This window comes from Montipora capricornis, chromosome 6, assembly GCF_036669925.1.
Source record: "Montipora capricornis isolate CH-2021 chromosome 6, ASM3666992v2, whole genome shotgun sequence".
In the NCBI taxonomy this organism is placed as follows: domain Eukaryota; kingdom Metazoa; phylum Cnidaria; class Anthozoa; order Scleractinia; family Acroporidae; genus Montipora; species Montipora capricornis.
Genome location: NC_090888.1, coordinates 14,675,869 through 14,689,405, shown reverse-complemented (window position 1 = coordinate 14,689,405; position 13,537 = coordinate 14,675,869). Strand labels below are relative to the sequence as shown.

At 39.2% G+C, this 13,537-nt stretch overlaps 1 protein-coding gene across 3 annotated transcripts in view; it reads right to left on the bottom strand.

Moving 5' to 3' along the window:
- Positions 1–13,537, bottom strand: part of LOC138051578 (nucleotide-binding oligomerization domain-containing protein 2-like) — a 64,068-nt gene that overhangs the window by 17,528 nt on the left and 33,003 nt on the right. For 2 of the 3 annotated variants that reach the window (XM_068897810.1, XM_068897809.1), the window contains exons 1-4: positions 3,195–5,339; positions 2,727–2,810; positions 1,503–1,576; positions 990–1,079 (exon numbers count right to left, since the gene is read on the bottom strand). The exons of the other annotated variant lie outside the window; for it this stretch is intronic. The gene's annotated coding sequence lies outside the window, so the exon portion shown is untranslated. Of the gene's footprint in view, positions 1–989; positions 1,080–1,502; positions 1,577–2,726; positions 2,811–3,194; positions 5,340–13,537 lie in introns of those variants that run through there. 3 annotated transcript variants of the gene reach the window in all.

The following is a 13,537-nucleotide window of genomic DNA, read 5'->3' as shown; positions in this document are numbered from 1 at the left end:
TAGTATAAAAACGGCCAATGTGTTTTGTAAATTCTCCGTGACCAGCAACCCGATATTTCAGTCAATTTAAAGTGAACGTTTTGGACAGTGATTAGCAACACTATCTAGCTTGAGTAGTTTTATAATTTTCAACACGGGCATTGCAAGAGCGGGTCACCCAGACCCTGGACATGTAAGCTTACAGTTCTGTATACAGCATATATTGTCAAAACGGTAAACCCAGTTGTGGGCCACCGTACTCTCCGGCGGCAGGATATCGAGGTAATAAATGTATGTTCCGAGCGCTGAGCTGCCAAAAAAAGCGGAAACCATAAACTGAAATGAATAAAACTTTAAAATGTGATTACGGCGAAGTCCACGCAAGCGGGAAAAGCATCCATGAAATCGACGAGCCTTCGAATGAACAGTCCACAAGAAGTCTTTGAAATAATCACTGCAATCAAAATATGTCACAAAGAAGGTTTCAAATGTGGTCGGAAGATTCTGGCTACGGATATTCTATTCGCATGTTAAAGGAAAGTAAGGCAACCAAGGTCCATGACGATCGGCTATGATCCTCGATCTATGTTCGCAATTTTCAACTGAAACTTGTTCAGTTCCTGTTCTGCGGTGGGATTTCAACATTATAATCTGGCTTATCGAAACACAAAGTCAACGGAAACCATTTACAACTCTACCGCGGAATTTTAATTACCAAGGGTTTACTAGCCGTAAATTTCCCTCGACAGAGAAGCGGCCTACCGCAGGAATACCGAGGAAAAGTCGCGACAGGGTGACGCGGCAATGACGCAGTAAAGGGGTCAATACTTCCAGGAGGTACTGTATAAATGAAAACCGAATTAAAGCTTTGAGGGAAATAATTTTAGAGAAAAATTAATAATTAAATTTTTGAGATGACTTATTTGATAAGGTTTGAAGTTTCAAATGTGGTCAAACTATAGTTGTTAAATTGAAGTGCTTTGCTCAGTGCATTTTAACTAGTTCAATACCTAAATTTCTGGTTGTTGGTGTAACATCATGACCAAGAAAAGTTTATGTTGAAGAATCTTTTCCCTACAAAACAGGTGACTCCAAGAGGTCTGCAAGAGACAAGAACCATGAGAAAATGGATTAAGAACTCATGTTTTTATCATAATAATATTATAAAGTACATGTACATGTAGTTTGATTATAATAATTCAATAATAGCCTTAAGTGAATTTCTTGCTGTGAGCCAGTCAGTAAAATTAAAGTTAGACAAAAATGAGATAGTTCTAATTCCAGAACAGAGCACTCATAATTACAAAGTTATTATCATGGTGGGTCACAAAAATATTTATGAAGATGTTTTAAAATTATCTGAAACTATGGGCATTTTGTTTTTCCAAGCCTAGTTTTCATATCTTTTAAAATATTATTTCTAATATTTGTGAGTATTGCGTTATAATTAATTACAGTAAATTTCATTTGGAAGCACACCACATGTGTAGGATTACAAAGTCTTACATGCTCATTGTACATACCTGCAATAACTTGATCTTTAATAATCTTATTCAGAATAGTCTGGAAATCATATCTTTGGTTAAAATGTTTCCTCCTTTCGAGAAAACAAAATTGAAAATAAGCAGATAGAGAATCACTACCGCAGGGACCAGAAAAATATAGCATCCACCTTTAAGATGTCATGGTCAATTCAACAATATGTAAGTTGCAAAATTCTAATTCAAAATTTTGCTTTCAAAAATAAGTGAGTGTTACTACTACTGAAAGCTATCAAGAGCAAAATATATAGTTTAATAAAATTTAAGAAAGGCTGTGTACACACTGTACTTCACAAAGTATTTATCTGTTTTTATAGAAGAATGGAATTTTGGATTTTACATAACAAATGGTTTGCAGCCAGTGTTGCAAGACAAAAATAATAATGTGATGGTGAAATGTTCAATTCAAATTTAAAAAAAAAAACTTCTTAGTAACTGACACATACATGTAATTATTAAAACACAATTCAATCTGCCTGGGATTAAGCACAATTGTTTTAACAACCTACATGTATGATATTGCTTTACACATACTGTCTAGCCTAGGGTAGTTGTAAACATCAAAGATTAAATCTACAATCATGGACAAAGAGTTGAGGATGATTCCCTGTTTTTTATGCTTGTGGACCAGAACTTGAAAACAAGGCCATGAATGCCTCCTCTCCCTACCCCACCCCAGCAAATGGGTACAATAAGCCATTGTGGGGAGGGGGAGTCCTAATAGATGTATCAAGATTTACCTCACACAACAAAAGATAAAAATTGCTTTTTGTTATGGACAACTAGGAAGTTATATGATTCTGTCTGAGATTCTAGCCACATAGGAAAGACCCTCGTCAGTCTTCCACCTTTTTAGTTATGGACACCAACAGAACATGTTCCAAGTGGAGCTGCTTTAATCTTAATTCCATTGTTTGCGTCTACAAAGATTACCACGACACTACTATTCAGTCAGTCAATCGTTCAACCAATTAATGATTTTTATTAACCTTATCATCTTTATTCCAATAAATGACATGAATGTGTCAGATACAAATGTAACTGCTGTATGTATGTCACTACAACATAGGAAATTAAATGACTAAAGTCAGTCTGTGCTCAGCATGGAAGTCGCTGGTGGAACATTTCATTTAAAGCAAGATCGAGATTCGCTAATGGTATTTAAAGAGCGGAAGAGGTTGTACGAGAAGACATTGATGAACTCACCTAAATTCTCAGCTACGTAGACAAACTACAATTGGTGGGACTGCTGTCTTCTGTTCACTCCATTTCTTTTAAGCCAAAACAACCCTGAAAAACCCACACACTTGGTGATAAACTAACTCAAGCCAAGAAAATTATTAACTTCAAAGTGTCCAGCTTGTGAGTCAGAGCAGATTAGTACTTCGGGATTTCCTATGTTCAAATTATTTGTGCTGTCTCCAGCCCAGCCATATCCATGCCATTACATTCCGTTTGACCGTTAACTCCGCTTTCCCCGTACAAAGGCGTATTTTGTTACAATATTTCTCAATTTGGGAAAACAGTTGGTTCAAACAATGGTGAAGGAAGCCTGTCTCGAACAAAAACATATTTACACGCAGATTCATTTAATACTACTCTGAAGCTACGTTAAATAAAACAACGAAATATACGGACCGTTTGAGTGGGAATTTGTTAGTTAAACATGCTTACCTTGCACAAAATGCAGTAAATGTTCTCTTCTTTCGGGCGATCTTAATTGGCGAACAGAAAGATCTTGGAGGCCTTTACAACGAAAATGAAAATAAAAGTGAAGGAAGGTTTCGTGCAATGGGTGTGTATCGAAGCAGATGACGGCAACGAAGATGCCTTTTCAGCTGGAGTCGGATCGGAAAATAGAGCTAAGCCTTTTGTGGCGGAAAATTTCCCTCTCAATGGTCTTCATTTGTCTCGTAGTATTTGTCCTGTACCATCCTCGAAGACCCAGGGGCAGATCGCGGAGACAAGGGCAAGTCTAAACGGGCCAAAGAAAATGGCGACAAAGAAAAGCATAGTAGGGCAGCAGGGGTAGTTCTCAATTCTGATTGGTGCCAGAAATTCTTTGTGTTTTTCTGCCCAATCAGAGGTCAGCATGCCGTGAAGTCGTTTCGTGTCTTCTTACACGGACATAACTTGATCGCCATACTCACCTGGTTTTGCTTGATCGAGGATAAAGTCTCAATCACAGCACAAAATGTACTGGAAATCGTTCGGAATATCGGCGGAGAAGTACGCTGGACCTTTCGCAGGTATCGTTACAGTAGCGTATTTCCAAGTGTGCGAGGTTTTTGTAAAGATGTCCTCCCCGATTCACCTAAAATAGCTGTGATTAATTTTGATCTGACAATTGAATTCTTTTTATTCTGCCCCTTTTTCCTAGTCGAGGTATTTCTAGATTTCTTGCATCAATTGCTGTGGCTGAAACTTTGTTAATCTCGAGAGCAAACGTTTGCTTCTGAATGCTCCCAAAGTAACAGCTGATGTGTTCAATTCTTTAATAGCCTTGCAAAGGGCAATGCCCAGGCTGTGAAAATGTGCTGGCAATTCCTTTGAGATAATTTTACTTGGATAATGGACAATAATCTGAATTAAAGAGAGTTGCAAAGAACATAGGAAAGAGACTGTGAATATTTTATGAGTACCGTAAGTTGGGTTGTCATTAATGTTTTAAAGCAAGAGTAATTTTGCTCTAACGAAATTCTTGTTTGCTATTTCATGTTTCATACAAAAGTGTGCTGTGTGTTAGACAGTAATGACAACAACAGAGTCCTGAGGTTTCTAAAACAATGCTGAAAGAAATCTTCTTCAATAATAAAATGAGTTTGGATCCAGGTACTACATAATATTCTGAGTTGTACCTCTGCAAATATAAAATCTTAACCTTGATATTTCTCTTTACAGTAAAGATCCCACAAATGTGACAACTTTTAATAATTAATTCACATTCTTTCAATATTTTTTATTAGTTTATCAGCTTTAGTGGACACATCAGAAAAAGTAGCACAATATTTCAGTTTAGGGAAACAAAATAGAACTGCAAAAAATGAACCATTATTAACTGATTTGATGTACTATTTGATATTTCTCACAGAAAGAAGGAAACAGCATACTCTTTCTATAGTACAAGTACGTACCTGGACACAGTTGAACAATAATAATAATTATTATTATTGTTGTTCAACTGTGTCCAGCGGCTTGGGTTTTGAAATCAGCATAAATATCATACTCAGGCAAAATGCCACTGCTACATAATCTAGATAGACAAATCTTTGAAGAGGTAAAAGAGAACTCTACAGGATGACAGAAATGTGGTCACAGATAAAAAGATAAATTATTTTCCCAGTTTAAGGAAGCTTGAAAGGATTTTCCACTCTTAATAGTTGTGTGTCCAATGGAAAAAGGTAACTCCAATGATCCTTACAAAAGGGAAACAGCTTCATACCTGTGTAATACTATTGTGAGGCAATGTTTTAAAGGGTGTTTGCTGGGTCCCAACTGTTGCTATGGTAATGGTACAGTGCTACTCAAAGACCCTCTAAAACTTGGTTTTTGAAAAGTATCTCAAAAACCAATTCAGTGAGCAGTATTTTGTTTTTTTTAGAATTCAAGACCATATCATAATTCCCTGACCCAGTACGTGATGTGAGAAAGCACTAAACTGAAGTAGAGTTCAAAATATTTATGAAAAAGCTGAAAGATGAAAAAACTCCACTGCATAATTTTTTGAAAGTTCCCTTTAAGAATGCAAAATAACGCTTCTCACTTGTTTCGAAACAAATCAGGGAAGGACACTGGACGAACTTTTGAGATAAACCGGAAAAAATCTAACAAACTCTATTTCCGGTTGTATAATCTTGATTCATTATCCTTTGGAATGGCTCAGGTGGCTTAATGCCACACTTGCCACCTGAGCCACTCCAAAGGATAATGAATCAAGATTATACAACCGGAAATAGAGTTTGTTAGATTTTTTCAGGTTTATCTCAAACGTTCGTCCAGTGTCCTTCCCTGATTTGTTTGGAAGTGAGAAGCGTTAATTTTAATGTATTTTGTATTGTAATTAGTTTTTCAAAAACCATTACACTAGACCTTAAGAATGCAAAATAACCTCTTGCCCATGGGGAACCTTGGGGTTACGGCTTGGGTTGGGTTTACTCTGGGTTATGATCGACTCCCCATTTGCGGTTACACACTTGTAAATTACCCAAAGGGAAGGTAAGCGTTGGCTTTAGGGAATTTTCAAAAAATTATGCAGTGGAGTTTTTTCATCTTTCAGCTTTTTCATAAATATTTTGAACTCTACTTCAGTTTAGTGCTTTCTCACATCATGTACTGGGTCAGGGAATTATGATATGGTTTTGAAATCTAAAAAAAACAAAATACTGCTCACTGAATTGGTTTTTCGAGATACTTTTCAAAAACCAAGTTTTAGAGCGCCTTTGAGTAGCACTGTTTAGTGGAAAAACTAATAAATCTCATCTTGTCTTATCTTAAAGCGTTGGCCTGTTTTGGTGGGAAACTTACCTTTAAGATAAGACAAGATGAGATTTATTAGTTTTTCCACTAAATGGTTTTTGAAAAACTAATTACAATACAAAATACATTAAAATTAAGGATCTAAAAAAAAAGTAAACATCGAAGATCTACATCTGAACGACAAACTAACTTTTCTTTGGCTTATTTTCGGTAATTGTCACGATCGGCGCTTCTCTTAAACTGTCCACCTCAATTAAGTTCAGCGATTCGACTTCAGTTACGCTTTCTCTAGTCCTTGCAACTCTCCAATTTATAATTTAGACGTCGACTTGCTGCTGGCCAGAAAAGGTGTGCTTGGGTATTTCCACGTCCGCAGTTGTTTACACAGTTCATCACAGCATGTATTTTCCTCGCGTTCGGCAATCTTGTGATTGGTTGAGCCGCTTTGGGGTTTTTGTAACCATAAGACTTACATCTGGAACTGTCATGGGCAATTCTTTTGTTCTTTTTGACGTATCCGTGGAAATTTCCCACAGGAAATTTTCCTTTGGGCAGATCGGTTACACATAAAAAATCGCTTCCCCGTGGGAAAAAGCCACTTACCCAAGGGCAAAATGGCTAGTGTAACCGCAGCTATGCTTTTCTTTGTCGCCATTTGCTTTTGCCCGTTTAGACTTGCCCTTGCCTCCGCGATCTGCCACTGGGTCTCCGACAATGGCTCCATTCCTATCTGTGATCAGCTGAAGTCGGATCAGAAAATAGAGCTAAGCTTTTTGTGGCGGGAAATTTCCCTCTCAATGGTCTTCACTTGTCTCGTAGTATTTGTCCTGTACAGGAAAGCGAGATATTAAAAAACATTATGGTTCCTATCTGTGATCAAGAGCGATGGTCACGCGACCACGTGAACATAATAAGCACATGACCAAAGATCATTATCTCTAAATGGCGGGATACTGGAGTGTCTCAATCGGGGGATAATTAACAATTAGACCCGTAGCCCGCAAGGGCTACAAGTCAATAGCCCTTGAGGGGAAGCTGAATGGGCTAGTGAACTGTGGCCTTTGAGGGCGAAGGGTCTAATTGTTTTAGTATCACCCAACTTGTCGGACGGAAAAGGCAATAATAAAGTTAGCAAATGCAAGTTAAAAAAATATTTATTTGGGAAATAAAATGAAACAAAGCGTCACGCTTTTCGCTACTCGAGGACTATTAATAATAGTCCTCCAGTAGCGTAACCAATCAAAATGCAGGATTTGCATTAGTCCACTAGTTGGGTGATAGTAATTAAAACTTATCACATGGCCCATTTTTTTTCACGGCTGATGTTTATTTTTTTGCATTTTGACGCCTAACGGTTAACTTTTTTGGCGATTCACGGCTAACGGTTAACCCTACTGAGAGGCGGCCCACAATAATATGTGAAAGATTGTAAAAGCAATGATTAACTTAAGTCGTCCTCTCGATTTCACCCTTACGACTTTCATTTCAATATGAATTCTCGTGTTTTTTGTTAGCCACATTGTCATAGACAATAGGGAGTTTAGGCTCTATATAAATGGAACTGGGGTAACCCGGTAGGTGGAGTCGGAAAATAGCTCGGATTCCCATGCACTCTTTAACCCCGGGGTCCTGGGTGACCTTTCTCGAGGGCTGCTTCGTGGTCGCTAAGTATGTAAACAGGCAAAACGGCAGGTGGAGGGCGCATTTTGGCGGTTAATGTTTTTTTTCTTTTTTTTTTTATCTCATTAGCTACTCTTGCTAATGACGGGGACATTGTATTGTGTTCTTGGGCAAGACAATTTACTCTCACGGTGCCTCTCTCCACCCAGGTGTATAAATGGGTACCGGCGTAATGCTGAGGGTAACCCTGCGATGGACTAGCATCCCTTCCAGGGGGGAGTATAAATACTCCCAGTCGCTTCATGCTACTGAAACCGGAGAAAAGCGCCGGCCTGATGAGCCTTCTGGCTCTAAAGCAGAGACTTACCTACTCTTGCTCAACTTTTCAGTGCTGTGGCTCCTTATTATCACTTTTAATGCTGAAAGGCCTTGGCCAAAGGCAATATATTGCGACACAAGCCGACCCTGGCTTGGCGGGTTACCCCAAATTCAAGCGTTTACATGGCAAAACGCGACCCCGGCTGGCCGGGTTACCCGGTCTGGTAGACGGTGCAACCCGCCTCGGCGAGTTACCTCACCTATCATATAAACGCGAGGCTGAAAAGATATGAGTTTCTATGGACAGGCGGGTTATTACACCAAGGCAGGGTTACCCGACCTCCATGTAAAGGCAACGGCAACGTCAAGGAACACGTCACTCCAAAATATAACTCAGCGACATCGCAAGTATTTTGCGATTATTCTGTCTTGCTCACTATTACATGTACAGTTCGGGCGAACTATCCTGTAGCTACAGTTTTAAAGTAAAAATAGATCAGAAAATAAATGGTTCATTTTTATATGCTCACGTTGTCGTCAAAACCTAAAATTTGGTGATTTTACGTTGCCGTTTTGTGGAGTACGGCAAAAAACTGCACTGGAATTCATACTGCACGGGCAGCACGATTATTATTTTTTAACCAATAAGCCGTAGTCGTCGTCTTTGCTTCAACTCCCAAATGAGACAATGACGCCGGCATACTCAGCAAAATTTTTATTCATCATTTCCTGGGGCCAGCTCGTAAAGAAATTTTTTTTCTGCCGAGAAGCTCGAACGTCAGCATTTTCGCTAAAATGGCTCCATTTAGGCCATTCTCTCGTGTCTGATGCTTGCTCCTCCCCGAGAGAGACTCGGGATCATAATGAAGACAGGATCGCGCTCAGGCTCCTTTCCCGAAACGACGGTTGGTAGTCGAGCCTCAATCATATTAAACTTAAAAATATCAAAGCAAGAGCTATTTTATTTTGAAGTCTTGTAGTTTGTCTTGTGGAATTATTCCACAGTCACCTCAAACTGTATTAAAATAGTCAAAGTTAGGTTGAATCACAGCTTAGAAAATTGCACAGGAGTTTGCTTGGGGAACCTGGTGTGAGTGGTGCGTACTTGTCTCATTCACTTCATCGAAACTGCTTCTTTGTAATTGTTGTGCTTTAACATTGTTACCTCTCCCTTAAAATATACCTTGCAGCAGAAAAAAATTTGAAACGTTTGGCTTTATCTAGAGTGGTATCGCATAGCCGTTTTGCTGCTTGTCTGTCTTGACTGGATTCGCTAAAATGGGAACTAAATAGAGGGTCAGGATGGGGGTGCTGGATTCTTAGCTATCAGCTAAATGTTTACCCATTTGTCCGCTGCCAGCTAAATATTTAGCCATTTCTCAGCTAACATTTAAAAAAATACATCACCAATTCTCAGCTTTCAGTTAAAAGACAAATCATTTCTTAGCTAACAGTTAAATTTTTTTGCCGAATCTCAGCTATCAGTTAACCCCATCCATACCCTCTAAATACCATGAGCAAGCCCTAAGCATAGCACAATTGTTTCAACTCAGTGACTACAATCTTTCTTTGCACAAAATTAATCAGCAGGCCAAGATGAAACCCTCCGCAAAGTTTGAAAAAATTCTGTGTAGTGGATTCAAAGCTACCTCAAATTTTCAGATATCAGGAGCTCTTCAAGAGGAGCCTCTATCTCCTCTAATTCCTAGAGTCAACCCTTTCCCGTGTAAATTTATTGTTTAGGAACAGGTTTTTCCGCGAAAAGTATCACATTTCTCTTGACGCTAAGATAGCTCTGTTTTGATTGGCTTTTACAACAGTGGGCGTGCTGAATGTCCCAAGAGATATTGGCTTTTACAACAGTGAGCGTGGTGAGTCTCGCAGGGGAGATTTTGTATAAAAAAATCGAGTCGTGAAAGCGGTGACTGCGAGGCCAAGTTTGTGAGATAGAGGCTTCTCTTAATGAGCTCCTGCAGTTATTTAAGGAGGCTCTGAATCGGCTACACATATTTTTTTTAAACTTTCCCAAACGTTTTATTCTGGCATGCTGATTACATTTCAAAAATAAGAAATGGGGGTCACCGAGTTCATTTTTGAGACATGAGCAGCTAAAGCGAAAATATGGGGTGTTTTTGCAGGGCTTTCCTGTTGCCACGGTAACGTTTTACGTCAAAAAAAAAATGATCGAATCTTTTTCAGCAATAATTGGTGTTTGATATGATACCATAATATTGCTGTTAAGTGATAAAGTCTTGCAATGTCAATCCTTCTAATAAGAACGTTTCTTTCAAGTGTTGAAACTGGCTTATGCCACCTTAAGTCACCCATGAAACTTTCAGGTTTCGTTTTCTCGTTGCCTTCGCTGCTAAGTTTCAGACGACCAAAATAACGGCGAGTCGTTCCCGTTTACGCCGTCTTCGTAGCGGCGGCAGAGAATTAGGGACCTTAAGCAAGGACAAAGACGTCTTGAGAACGTCGTATGAAAATATATCTTCGCATTATTCTATTGATCTTGCGATTATCTCAAATCGTTCGGCATGAAAAATGTGTACACACTCTCTAGGGATAAAATTATTAGGAACGGTGTTGTGAGGTAGAATTGGTAGAAACGGTGAATGAATGACTATATAGTTAACCACTCCCCCAGGCGTTTTTAAGGGTCAATAAACAACTTTTACAGCGCAAATGGCAGTCGTGCACTTTACAATCTTAAGGGCGGTGCCTAATAATTCAAAGGTATTTTTGCGCCGTCAACTTAATATGCTGGAAAAACAGATCTTAACAAGTGTTGTTGAAATCCAAAAAGAGAATTGGGCCTAACCACGCATTTATCAAAGATGATTTATCAAGAATATTTGTTTACAGGTTTACATTACAAAGGTATGTATGGCGTTCTTTTCCAAATTGAAGCTTAATTATCTCTGAAAAATGCCCCATTAGCCCCAATTTTGTTTTTGGATTCCAAGAGCGCTTGCTAAGTTCTGCTTTCTCCGCATAGTTTTAAACCGCGCAAAAATGTACCTGCCTTAATTAGCACCACCCATAGGAAATCCGAGTATCTCGAGATGCGCAGAACGTATGCGCAATAAAAAGGCACCGTCCTTAACTGAATAACAAGGCGTTTTACACAGGTGTCCCCAGAACAGAATGAGAGACCAACACACAGGGAACAACGTGCCCTACTCTTCTCGAACAGAGTGTGGGTTCTTTAACGTCCCACGAAAGTCACACGAGACGGGGCCTACGCTTTATGTTCCTTAGCGCTTATCCGAGAGGACTAGAAAGTCTTACCATTTGCAGATGTCATAACAAAGGCAGCGCTCTCTCCTACGTTATTTATTACAGACCCTGAGTGTTGGTGAGGCCGGTATTTTGACCTTTCTACCTCCCGCAGAATAGTCCGATGCTCAATCAACTGAGCCAGTCTGGGAGCAGTTTCAGAGTAAGAACAGAGCCAACCGGTCGGCGGTCGATATGCTTGACTGAGGAGAAACTATTGATAGTTTACCGTCAGCTGAAGTACTCACGTCCTGCACGTAACTTTCATAACTACAAGTGCCAAGCTACTCGGGATCATTATTAATAACAGTTTAACATGGAACGATCACGTTGAGGAGTTAGTTAAGAAAGCTCGTAGGAAGCTATATTTCCTAGTTCAGTTAATTAAAGCGTGCGGGCATACCTGCTAGAGATCTATAGCTAGTAGCACTCTACTTCTGCACATGCATACCTGCCTGCTGGACTACGCATGTCCCGCGTTTCATTACTCTCTGTCAAAGTATTTAGAAACGAGCTCTATGTTACATATTTCCTGGTAAATCTTGTGCCGAGGCACTTGGTAGTGCAGGAATAACGGCTTCCTATCTTGATCACCAGGATGCAATCACGAAACAGCTTTTTGAGTCTATATGTAAGAAAAAGAATAGCAAGCTTCATAGTCTGCTGCCGAATACATGCAGCCAACCATACGATTTCAGAAGAGGTAGGAAATTCGCAGTTCGATTTGCTAGCACTAAGAGAATAAGTCCTTTATTATCAAAAGTTTAACCGTGAAATCATATTAAAATTGGAATTATTTAATATTTTATATTTAGAAACATTTAGATATAACTTCGGAATTTTTCAGAATTAATTTAATTTTAAATTTGATGGAATTATGGTTATTACTGTTGTGTAAGAGTTACACAATTCAGTAATTTATAACTGAGATGTAACTTTATAAACAAGTCTTTTGTTTGTTTATTTGTTTTCCCTTGCTTCAATAGAGAGTTACGGTGAACGCAAAGGGCAAAAATGACCACGTGACCATGATTTTCCTGGCATTTTTCGCATTCATCGAAACCCATAAAATTTGACAGGAAAGGATTTTCATCTTTTTCTACAAACGAGGTTTCAATAGGTTTTGTTTTTGTTTTTTTTGCTAACAAAATACATAAGATTTACAAAGTCCAATTCCGAGTTGTCCTTGGGTCACTCGAAGCTAAAGTCACAAGCGTCACTCCATTTTACATGAAGCTCAAAACGGCACTGAAGCCGACGTTTAACGTTTAAAGTTTAACGGCACTGAAGCCGACGTTTGCCGTTTAACGTAAACGTGATGCTTAATCCCTCTATTGTCGGTCATTTTACGTCGTCGCGAGGACGATCGAGAACGCAAAAAAACAACAACAACAACAACAAACAAACAAAATTCCAAACGCATGTGCACGGCGTGGATAGAGATATTTTCTGCTCATTAAATGTGTTGTTCTTGTCGACCTCGCTGCTAATAGAACGTCGTCGTTAAATGTGAATTCGCGTTCTCGTAATCCCCTCGCGACTATTCTAAGCATTTTAACGTGACAAAGGTGTGGCAAACTCTTAAGAAAGCAATTAGTATCAGTGGCGCTCAATTTAGGGAAGAAAATGAAAATTATCGTCGATCAAGAGCTGACGTTCTCCCTAAACCTCAAATTTGGTCATTTCGCGTTGTTGTTTTGCTGACGACGGCACAGAAATGAAGAAAATTGAAAAGATGCACGTGCAGAGCGTGCAAAGCTATTGCTTCTGCTCACTGAATATGCAAATTTGTGACGTTCTCGTTGCCGTCGCCGTTATGGGAGTTTGAGAAATGACGACGGCTGCAGGAACGACAACGCCACAAAAAGATAATATCATTGGTTAAAAGAGGAAAAATAATAGTACTACACGTGCGGCACGCATTGCTGCTCATGTGTTTGCGTTATTCTGGGCAAAGTTCATTTAGATGACTGGTTATGATACTCTTAAAACTTCAAAAGCGAGAACAGTGACATCGCGCTTCATGTAAACGTGACCGTGACCATGCACAGTCTTTTGCCCTCGGTTCACAAACTGAGTTTTTAATAAATTAATCGAAACCTTTGATTGGCTTCAAATTTGAGGTTTTAAGGGCAACGTGATCACACAAATGTAAAACCTTTAATTCTCCATTTTTACTCCGAAACAGCTCCCAATCAATTTAGTCTTTAGGATACATTGTGCCAACGTTAACAGGGTGGAATAATGGCAAAAGACTTACGATGGTGAAAAATTATATTTTGGGGTGACGTCGGTATCGCCGCTGGTTGCTGTCGTGGATCTTA